Below are 11,790 nucleotides of genomic sequence, written 5' to 3' on the forward strand. Positions count from 1 at the left end.
CAGACTGCACAGCACTGCAATCTGACACTTGGGCAAGAGGAGCAATCACTAAAGGAAGCAGTCTAGATGGTGTAAGGCAGAGTAGCCCTGCAGCTACTTTCACTTATGCTGGGGCAGAGTAGGGGGGGGGAGGGAAAAGGGGGTGATCAGCCTCAAGATTGGGGGAGGCAGAAAGGTGGGTTAGAGCCACCTTTGTTTCCTTCCTCTTCCCCAGCTGCTTCAAGTGTGATCTTCGACCCCCATTTACACTATTGCCACAATCACTTCAAGCACCTGTTTAAAACAGGGTTGGCCTCTGAGCCAGTGACAACATGCAGGGGCACCATTTCAATTTTTTTTTTTGGTGGGGGGGGCAACTTTATCCATGATTCCTGGCTACTTAGGTACTTGAAAACTCTAGGTTTTTGGCAGATAATTTAGCAATTAGCAGACAGGAGCCTTGTATCTAATTCCTTTATAAAAGAAAGAAAATTAAATAAATTAGACCATGCAGCTCTAATAACAACATATTCTGACATCTTGTGGCATGTCACTTAAGGGACACTGGTTAGGTTTAAAATTTTAATGTATATTCTTACTTTATTACAAACTCTGTGGAGAGAGAGATTCTGTCAGGACTCCTGGGTTCTATCCCAGCTCTGGGAAGAGGGGTCTAATCGGTTACTGAGGGGAGCAGATACATCTGGATTCTATATAAGAACATCAGAATGGCCATACTGGGTAAGACCAATGGTCCATCCAGCCCAGTATCCTGTCTTCCGACAGTGGCCAATGCCAGGTGCCCCAGGGGGACTGAACAGAACAGGTAATCATAAAGTTTCCCTGTTGCCCGTTCCCAGCTTCTGGCAAACAGAGGCAAGGGACATGCAGAACATGATGTTGGATCCCTGCCCAATCTGGTAATAGCCATTGCTGGACCTATCCTCCATGAACTTATCTAGTTCTTATTGGAATCCTGTTATGGTTTTGGCCTTCACAACATCCCCTGGCAAAGAGTTCTACATGTTGACTGTGAAGAAATACTTTTGTTTGTTTGTTTTAAACCTGCTTCCAATTAATTTCATTTGGTGACCCCTAGTTCTTATGTTATGTGGAGAGGTAAATAACATTTCCTTATTCAATTTTTCCACACAATTCATGATTTTATAGACCTCTATCATATCTCCCCCTTAGTCATGTCTTTTCCAAGCTGAAAAGTCTGTCTTTTTAATGTCTCCTCATACAGAAGGTGTTCTACACCCCTAATAATTTCTGTTACCCTTCTCTGTACCTTTTCCAAATCCAATATATCTTTTTTGAGCTGGGGTGACCACATCTGCACACACTATTCAACATATTGGCATAGCATGGATTTATACAGAGGCAATATGATATTTTCTCTTATTATCTATTCCTTTCCTAATGAGTCCCAATATTCTGTTAGCTTTTTTAATTGCCACTGCACATTGAGCAGATGTTTTCAGAGAACTATCCATAAATAACTCCAAGATCTCTTTATTGACGGGTTCAACTAATTTAGACCCCATCATTTTGCACATATAGTTGGGATTATATTTTGCCAAGTGCATTATTTTGCATTTATCAACATTGAATTTCTTCTGACATTTTGTTGCCCAGTCACCCAGTTTTATGAGATCCCTTTGTAACTCTTCACAGTCTAATTTGGAAGTAATTTTGTATCATCTGCAAATTTTGCCCCGTCACTGCATACCCCTTTTTCCAGATCATTTATTAAAATGTTGAATAGGACTGGTCTCAATACAGACCCCGATGGACACCACTATTTACCACTCTCCACTCTCACCTTTTATTCCTACCCTTTGTTTCCATCTTTTAATTGAAGTGTCTGGCAGTGCTTTCAGGATCATCTAAGGTTTCAGAGTAGCAGCCGTGTTAGTCTGTATCGGCAAAAAGAAAAGGAGTACTTGTGGCACCTTAGAGACTAACCGATTTATTTGGGTGTAAGCTTTTGTGAGCTACAGCTCACTTCACATGCATCCAATGAAGTGAGCTGTAGCTCATGAAAGCTTATGCTCAATAAATTTGTTAGTCTCTAAGGTGCCACAAGTACTCCTTTTCTTTTTGAAGATCATCTAAGGATCCTTAATTTACTTTAATGATAAGCCTTTTGTTATTCTAATCACCTGCCTGTTTATAAACAAACTTCCAGAACCAAAGTCTGTGCTGCTCCCAGTTTCTGAACTAATCACATATCACCCTCTAGCTGTTGCAGTTAAGAGCTCTGTTTGGGGCTAGGGTGAGTAGACCTCCCCTACGAAACTCGGGGGGGGGGGGGGGAGGTCTAGCGCCCTCCCCTACCCGCCCCAAATGGCACCCCTGACAACATGGTTACATTTTGTAGTGCACATGGGAACTTAACCAAAGCCCTTGAACAATGACAAAGTCTTGGCATTATGTATGAAGTGTAACTGTTGCCATGTTGGTCCCAGGAGATTAGAGAGACAAGGTGGGTGAGGTAATAACTTTTACTGGATATTACCTCACCCACCTTGTCTCTCTTAAGTCTTGGCAGTCTTTTAAAGCCTTGAGGCAGTAGCACACATCAGGAATGCACTTAGTGTCTACACTACAGAAAATGAACTGTGTTGTAGGTTGTCGGGACAACCATCTACCAGCTGAGGCTACTGACAGACTGAAGTTTTAGTGCAGACAATCTCTATGTCAGAAAGAGCAAATCCATTCAGTTTATGAAAAAAGTGTTCCCAAACACTTTAAGGGGTTAATGGATTGCACTATGAAGTAATTATTCACATTACAATAATGCTTTATCTGTTTTTTCCAGCCCAAGTACATATGCTTAAAGTGCATTGCATACAATGTTGAAATGTATTTTTGTAAATTATTGAGGTTGGTGGGTGGGAAGCCTAAAAGCAAAAAGTACTGTAATTTCCAGGAAAATGGCCAACAATGAGAGTTTCTGAACTGTGCTGCTCTCTGTGGGTTTAACAGTAAGGCTAAAATTGTTTTCTCCATAAATCCATTACTGGCTGTTTCAATCTGGTTCCTGCTACTGTCATCTAGTGGAGATTCTCAAAAGGTGAGAAAAGGTTCCCGCCGTTTTTTGTCACTTGTGCCTATTTCAATCTAGATTACACTGCTGCCATCTAGCGGTAGTACTAAGGATGCACACTAGGGTGATACTTTGGCAATTTTGTTTAGTGAAGATAAAACTTAATCAGTGCATTCTTTAATTTCTCCCTCTGTCTTACATAGACCAGTGTTACCTCTAGGTTCATTTTGCAGGGCTTCAGGGCAGCCTTTTTTGTGCAGTGTTTTTTGGCTTTGTGCTTCAGGTAGCTTCTTATCACATGAATTTTTAAAAATGTAGAAAAAGAGAATCCTGCCCAGTGGAATTTGCAAGTTTCTTTAAGTAGGAATACAACTCCTGAATATTTGAAATAGTGGTCCTTTGGGATGGGTCAGTGTACGATCCTAGTTCATTGTCTGCTAAATGTGAATTCTGTTCTAGTTTTGGGAAAAACTAGTTGAACCACTGTTTGAAAAAGAGAATAGGCTTAAAAATAAAGAGAAGGCCCTTTGGCTTCTTTCAGCATAGGAAGGTCCTGTGAAATTTGCAGTAAGCACTTTGGCACACTTGATAATCAAAATTAGGAAGACAAAACTATGTAGAGTATAGCACATATTTCCCTGAATTAGTTGATGAAATGTTAAGTAATGTAAGGTGGCAAATATATGCACTTTACATTAATGGATATCTTTCCTGCAGTAGGTAGTGGAGCGACTGTCTCTATTTGTTAATAATCCACTTCTTTCATTCATTGGATATCAAATGCCAGACATAATAAGTCATCATGTAGCATTTGTGCATTTTGAGATTAACACAATACTCTGTGTTTTAAAAAAGGAGTTCTCAGTTTATTCCAGCAGTGCTTTTAAAGCTAATTTAGTAAAACTACACTAACTGGCTGTGTTTTATAAACTGGCCATACAGCATGAATTCCACACTAAATTATCTCTGAAGCCCCAATTCATCTGTCCATTCCTAATCAACAAAATACTTAAGCATTTGTTTATATTTAAGCATGTTTGTAAGTCCCATAGAATGTGCTTAAAATTAAGTAGGTGCTTAAATGCCTTACTTTACCAGGGTCTTAGACATAAGGGAGCCACAAGCTGCTATCCTTTATATTGGTGTAAAACTGGAGTGACACTAATTTCAGGGAAATCTCTCCAGATTGACAACAATATAAAAGAGCAAAATTTGGTCCAGAATGCAAAGTTTAGGGGACTGATGATACTATTTGTGATATTCATAAAATATTATATTTGACTATGTTTGTTTAACAGATATTTATACACAAAATAGATATTAAAAATAGTACTGTCAGGTGATTAAAAAGTTAATTGTGATTAATTGCAGTTTTAATTGCACTCAAACAATAATAGAATACCATTTATTTAAATATTTTTGGATGTTCTCTCCATTTTCAAATATATTGATTTCAATTACAACACAGAATACAAAGTCTACAGTGCTTACTTTATTATTTTTACTACAAATGTTAGCACTGTAAAAAAGATAAACAAAAGAAATAGTCTTTCAAGTCACCTCATACAAGTACTGTAGTGCAATCTTTTTATCATGAAAGTTGAACTTACAAATGTAGAATTATTTCTACATAACTGCACTCAAAAAAAATGTAAAATTTTAGAGCCTACAAGTCCACTCAGTCCTAATTTTTCTTCCTCCTTTAGAAGAGTCTTGTCTTATTGAAGGGGGTAAGATTTTTTTTTATGTCAGAAAATCAGTATTCTGGAGATGGTAGGGGTGTGAGTTGTGCAGGAGAAAGGTGAATTCTTGATGCTGCTCCTGTTGGGTTGGGTTTCTGAGCTCACCAGGCTCCCTCCTGCCCAAAGAAGAAGAGAGTTTCATCTTAGAAATCTGCATTCAGTGTTTGGGAAGGGTGGAGGGAGGGGGAAGTAGGCAATGACTTGTGCAGAAGAAGGAGGGTGAGGGGGGTGTCTTGCTGTTGCTTCTGGAAGGGTGGTTTCTCGTATTGGACCCAGCTCGCCAGGTTTGCCTCATTTTACTGAGCTAAGTGGGCTCCCTTCAGCTGACTGAGCCCTGATTTGCAAGCAGGGCCAGTGTAACCACTAGGCGAACTAGGTGGCCACTTAGGGCGTCAAGATTTGGGGGCACCAAAAAGCGAGCCCAGCGGCAGTAGGGTTTGGCGAGGAAACAGGCGGCTGCCTCAGCTCAGCCTCCATGCTCAGCCCCAGCAAAGGATCTTGCAAAAGCCATTTCTAGTTTCAAGTTTCTTGTTTCTCTTGTTGTGTGGTATGACATATTGTTTGAGATCAACATGACTAGCAAACAACTTCAGGTGAAAGAATTCGACATACATGAGGCCATTAATCAACTTGGAGAAACCAAGAAGTTTCTTGTGGGCTGCAGAAGTGACGCAGACTTTGAGAAAACATTGGTAGATGCAGGTGAACTTGCGGAGGAGTTGGATTACTGGCACTTTTTGAACCAGATCCATTCTGTATTAGAAAAAAGAGGAAGCAGTTCACATATGAAGCAGATGACAAACCTATTTATAATCCAAAAGAAAAATTCAAAGTGAACTTTTACTTTGCAGCCATCGACACAGCAATACATTTGGTTGAAGAAAGATTCATATTGATGCAGCAAATTAGTTCAGTATTTGGCTTCCTATATGATGTTTACAGTTTGCAAAATACAACACCAAAGCAAATTATGGAACATTGTTTGAATCTGGAGCAAGCTTTGCAACATGGTGAATCCAAAGATATTGATGTCTTTGACTTGTGCAATGAATTGCAAGCTATTGCAAGATGAGCCCAAAAGAGTGCATCACTGTACTGAACTTCATATGGAAAAATAAGCTGACAGATAGTGTCCCCAACACAGTTATTGCTCTTTGCATCCTCTTGACTCTCCCAGTTTCTTTGGCCAGTGGTGAGCGAAGCTTCTCGAAGCTCAAGTTGATAAAAACATACATGCGAACATCAATGTTGCAACAAAGACTTGTTGGGCTATCTACCTTGTCAACAGAACATGACATTGCTTGCAGCATTGACTTGGAGGAACTTGTTTCTAAATTTGCTAAACGGAAAGCGTGGAAAAATAAATTCTAAATTATTATGTGTTACTCTGTGACAGTGTATTGTGTATAATGTATGTGATTTATTTTAAGATCCATGCTATGTTGTGCAAAGTGAAAACAATAACAATGTCAACACTGTCAGGTTATTCATTTATTTTTATTAAATATGTAGACTAAATAATGAAATTAATAAATTTTCAAGCAGAACATGTATTAATTCTAATGAACAATGCCACATTATGCAGTATTCATTTCTGAAAGTTTATAATAAGTGATGCTCCGGGGGAAGGGGAGATGGAGGGGGGTCCAAGGTGGAAATTTCACCTAGGGCACAAAATATCCTTGCACTGGCCCTGTTTGCAAGAAAGGGTGGGTTTTACCTCAGGAACTTGGCATGCAGCAGGGCAGAAGAAGCTGGTGCAGGGTGGCTGAGCTCACCAAGCTCCTGGTCTCTACGGAATACCCCCGCACAGCAAGAGGGTGGCTGGGGGCAATGGGGGACAGCACAGCGGGGCGGGTATCAATCCCCGGAGCAAGGGGCTGGCCAGGGGCAAAGGGGCACAATCCCTACATCTTCACCAGAGCTGGGATGGGATCCACTTCCTCTTCTCTTCTTTTCCCACCCTCTGATGGCGGCTTGGGTTACTGCATGTGACTGGAAACTATCAGGTCCCTCCACAGCCAATGCCTCCCTTCCCACCCAGACATATGTCATGAATGCCATTTAAAAAATTAACTCATTAATTTTGTTTTCAGTTAATCACAAGTGTTAACTGCGATTAATTGACAGCCCTAATTAAAAAGTCAAAAGAGCTATGAATCAACACATAACACTGAAACTTAACTATTAGCAAGTTGCATTCTAACAAGTTTGAACCATACCCTAACTAAGAGGTTGACCCACTGACAATTCTGCACTCCAATTCATGGCTGGGTGAACCTCTTACCCTCCCCTTCATGATCAGTTAGTGTCCCTGTGGCAACTGTACCAATGGCTAAGATGTAAAGATGTTATTAGGAAAGGATTTAATATGTTTTAATGTATCTTTAAATGTGATTTAGCAGTTGGACACAAAGATGAGCCAGCACCATGTGACCGTCAGCAAGTGCTCCTTGGACAACTGGAGAATTTGAGAATTGCTGTACCAGACAATCCTGCACTTACTGTTGTTTTCGGTGTCCCAGACAGAGTCTTTGGGCCAAAGCTTGCCTAATCAGTTACTCATATGTCTGGAGACCAACTACAAGATTTGACTGATAAAGTATAACATATCTTCACAGCAGTACCTGACTATCTGATGGCTCTGTAGTGGTTTTAAACACCACCATAATAAGCTGAATATCTCCTCTGTCCGTGGGCTTGGATGCAAACCAAATCTGAATAGAGTATTTATCCTAGTATTTATTTGCCTTTCTTTTAAATGTACTCATTTTGCAGTTTGTATGAAAGTATTAATTATGGCAGCAGCCCGTTATAAGAATTTATGGCTCACAATATATACTTCACATGGCTTCTATTCAAAACTATGACTATTTTAAAAAATATTTGTTATTATTAGCAGTAATAGCTAGAAATTGGTCCAAATTCAGTTTGCCCAGAAGGTTTGTAAATGTCAATGAACCTGGCCTAAGTTTCATGCTTCACTGGTATCACCCAGGCTTCATTAAGTGTCAGAAAAACATTGAATACTATATAGGGTTACAAAAGTCTCTCCACAGATTTATTAACATATGTGTTAAAATGCACAAGTTACTTCACCTCTTGAACTGGGCATGATTTGGTCTTTTCATAAAAGATAAATGTGTCCCTCTGTTACACAGTTGTGCAAAATAAACATACACGGCATTCAAACACGGTTGCAAGCTGAATTCCATCTTGATGGTTTCAAAATCAAAAAAACAGCCCAAATAAATTCCAAACAATTTTTGTACAGCTGAGCAAGAGACAGACGCAACCGTAAGAATCATGCAAGTCTTTACATTCAGATGAACTGGTGTGCCCATGGGTGATGGTTCTCGGGGTTCCCAGCACTGTAAGTCACCTTGTTATCCTCCAGTGTGAGAGAGACTGGAGTGTGCTTAACTGAATGTCATCTCCCTGGCACCACCAGCCAGTGAGCTACCCAAGCACCCTCCTCTGGGCTATGCCAGCCCTTACTTTGCCTTGGAGGTTAACAATAGGTGTACCCCAGTCCTCAAACGCTTTTGAAGTCTCCCCTGTTGCATCCAGCCCCATATCCAGTAAACCCTCATAAAAATACAAGGACTGCTGGCCCCAAGGGAACGGTGTAAATGCCAGCATGTATGCTTCAACTCATGATCAGCCCCTTGCTTAATATCACAGCAATTAAATATATTTATAGTGAAAACAAGGATGAATTTATTATTTCAGATTCAGGAATAGTGAGGATAATGGAAACAAAAGGGTTATATTTAAAACAATCATAACATGCTTTCTAAAGATTAAACTTAACTATTAGGTTAACCTCCTGTCTAAAGAAGTTTATCCCATCAAAGCCTTTTGCGGCATCTTCAATCCAAGCTGGCAGTGCTCCTATTTTCATGAATGTAAACACACTACCCATTTACTGCTTAGGTACAGGATGACATGGTCTCTTCTTTGTTCCCCAAATATAGGCCAGCAAATCTTTGAAGTGTATCTCAAAATAAGGTTCTCTTCCCTCACTGTATCTCTAGAACTGTTAGTTCTTTTCTGAACTTCTTACAGTCCTTCATCTGCATTCATTTTACACAGGTGATGGGGAACCTATTATAAGTGAGACAATGCTTAATTTACATTTCAACAGAGAGACAGGTGAATAAACACCTGTTTTGCCACTTCTGCTGTGATATAGACTCTAAAAACATATTTTCAGTGTACATACATAACTCCTTAAATAGTATCTGTACATACATTTCACAATGACATTAATGATCAGGGTGACCCTGGCTGGGGTCGGATTAAAACACCACCAAATACAGCTACCCTTGTATTTTGCTAACCAGCATGGGTCAATTAGCAAGTGTTGCTTCCAAAGAAAGCTAATGAACTAATTACCAGTGGGTTGCTGATTCGCTGAGTGGTGAGGTATATAAATCACCCAGGAGGGCAGAGAACTTGGGTGTGGGGTCATCAGCCAGATTAGTTTAGTTTGTTTGTTTCTTTTGATTGATGCAAGCCTCACCTTATTGCCCCCATGGGACTACATGAGTAAGTAAATACTCCTATAAGTAAAGCTATGAAGGAGAGGGTGCTTAATTCTTATTTTTTCCTGTTTGCATAACTTAGTTTTTAACTTTATTTTTGTGGCCAAGTTCTGGCAATTGTATAAGGTTGGGCTACATAGGGCATCTTAGAACTTTTGTATGATGGTGTTCTAGAACCTTCAGAAACAGAGTTCACAGGCAAATGTGAAGGTGGGGTCAACTATAGCAGCACTGCTTCTATATAGGAAAACTTGCAACCAGAACAGTCTTAGAGGTTAATTCTTACAGTATGTATGTCTATGTACTGGAAGCAAATCTTCTTCTTCAGCCATTTGGATAAAATGTTCACAACTGCTTAAGTGACCAAGGGCTAAATTTACAAGGGGACTTAAGTGCCTAACTGCTACATTAGGCACATAAATCCAGTTGTTAGGGATGCTACTAGCATTCATAAGATGGCTGCTCAACTGTTGCCTAACCTTGGATGCACCTAAGGGCTTGCCTACAGGGTGAACTAGTCCATGGCATGCTAGGGTGTGAGGCTATAGAGCCCTAGCTTGCTGTGTACTAACTTGCTGTTTTAGAGTACACTTTGACATCAAAGGATTGTAGATTTGGAAAAAGTTAGTTTGTTTTGTTATACAGGAGGCTGGACTAGATTATCCCAGTTGTCCCTTCTGGCCTTGGAATCCAGAGATTCAAATTCCTCCTCAAACCACAATGGCACTGAAATATTCCTGCAGGTGCTTAGCCCTTTGGGATGTGGCTCACTGTGAATAAATATCGGTGGTGTTTGCAGCTATCCAGATAAAGCAAAGAACCATAAGAAAGTTTTTAGGGGTAGTTCCCAGATACAAACCTCTATTGATCTATAGATGGAATCTGCCTTAGTTCAAATTTGAACTTCAAGTACACTTGCAATTTGGGACGGACTGTTTGCACAGATCTTCTTAGGACTCTATCTTTGCCACTGACTGTGTAACCTCAGGCCTTGCTGTGGCTGCTTTGTGTTGGCCTTCTGACAGAAAGCAATCATAAAATCACTTTAGTCAACTATCTGAGTCCCATGGTCTAGGGCAACTCAAAGAGGAGCTCAAGTGACATACTGGCAGAAGTGCTTCGCAACAATGTCTGCTACTGGCTAGGCCAGTACTGCGTCACTTCACCCATCCACAGTGTAGGAGCCATGACCAAAGAGATGCTGTACCACAGCAGTTCTTGGCTGCTGGAATAGCCTTGCAAGGCTTGTTTTTGGTGTGAAATCTCCTGTTTAAACAGTTACGAGGAGCTGATTTAGCTGACCGGATGCTGATCACAACTTGTCTCTATCAACATAGACCAGCTAGTTGTAGTCAGAATTCTGTTAGCCAACACTCTTCCTAACAACTGTGTTTAAAAGGAAGGGGTTTGTGGGGTGGTGGTTGTTGTTTTTTTTGTTTTTTTGTTGTTGTTTTTTTAAGTGAAAACAAGCCCTCAGGGATGGTAGTTGAGAATAGTTCTGAGACTACTCTAACTGGCACTGCAGCCAGATGGAGTCCCAGTATAAGACCATGTCCATAAATGGTGTAAAGCTACCTTTTGCTCCCTCCTTAAACACTTAAAGTGCAGCTCATCTAGACTCAAAGAATGAGCCCTAAGGCCTCTTTCCTGTCATGTGCAGAAATCTAGCGATGCTCACCAATCTTGATGGAACTCTCCAGGAACTGCTCCCGTTGAAGTCAGTGGGGCAAAACTCCTCTGCATATACATAGGCTCCACTTCTCCACTGACACAGCCTAGCAGAAAACCAGTATGCAACATACTGTACAACTGTGAGGAGAGTAAGTGTTAGCTAACAGGCTGACTCACTATCCTATCCTGAATGAAGCACACAGATCCTGAGTCAGTGTCCATTCTTGCCCTTTTCATGGAGTTTGGTTTTACAGGTAGCTCAGAACAAAAACACAGGAGGTACCGCAGCCTAAGCTCCTTCCCTGAGCATGGCTGTCTCTGTAGTTTACCTCCAGGACTATTACTGTCTAGTTTCCTCTCCACTGAGGGCCATTTCCATCTCCTTTACAGTCTGTATAAAGTCAACAAGATGCATTTGCCACAACAAGTCAGCAGAACTTTGGTAGTTTTAGATAAGGTTTTAACAGCTGCTAATAGGGTGGCTCCGCGTGAGACCCTGCCACTTGCAATGTGATCTATAATAGCCAAAAGGAACAATACAGCTTTTTAAGGTTTTATCGCAACAACATACACTCAGGATAAACTCCATGGGACTTAGTTTATTTACTTTAGAAGGCTGAGCTACCCCTGTTGAAATTTACACCTGTGGATCCAGGGTATTTCAGATGAGATTTCTTGAAGTCATAATCTACTGAGCACATTTTTACCTTTAAAAATGTAAATAACAGTGCATGAATATGAACTTGGTTTTCAACATGGTTCTAGCTGACTTGATTTAAATGACATTTCAGTATTCTGC

Source organism: Chelonia mydas, chromosome 5, assembly GCF_015237465.2.
Source record: "Chelonia mydas isolate rCheMyd1 chromosome 5, rCheMyd1.pri.v2, whole genome shotgun sequence".
Taxonomy (NCBI): Eukaryota; Metazoa; Chordata; order Testudines; family Cheloniidae; genus Chelonia; species Chelonia mydas.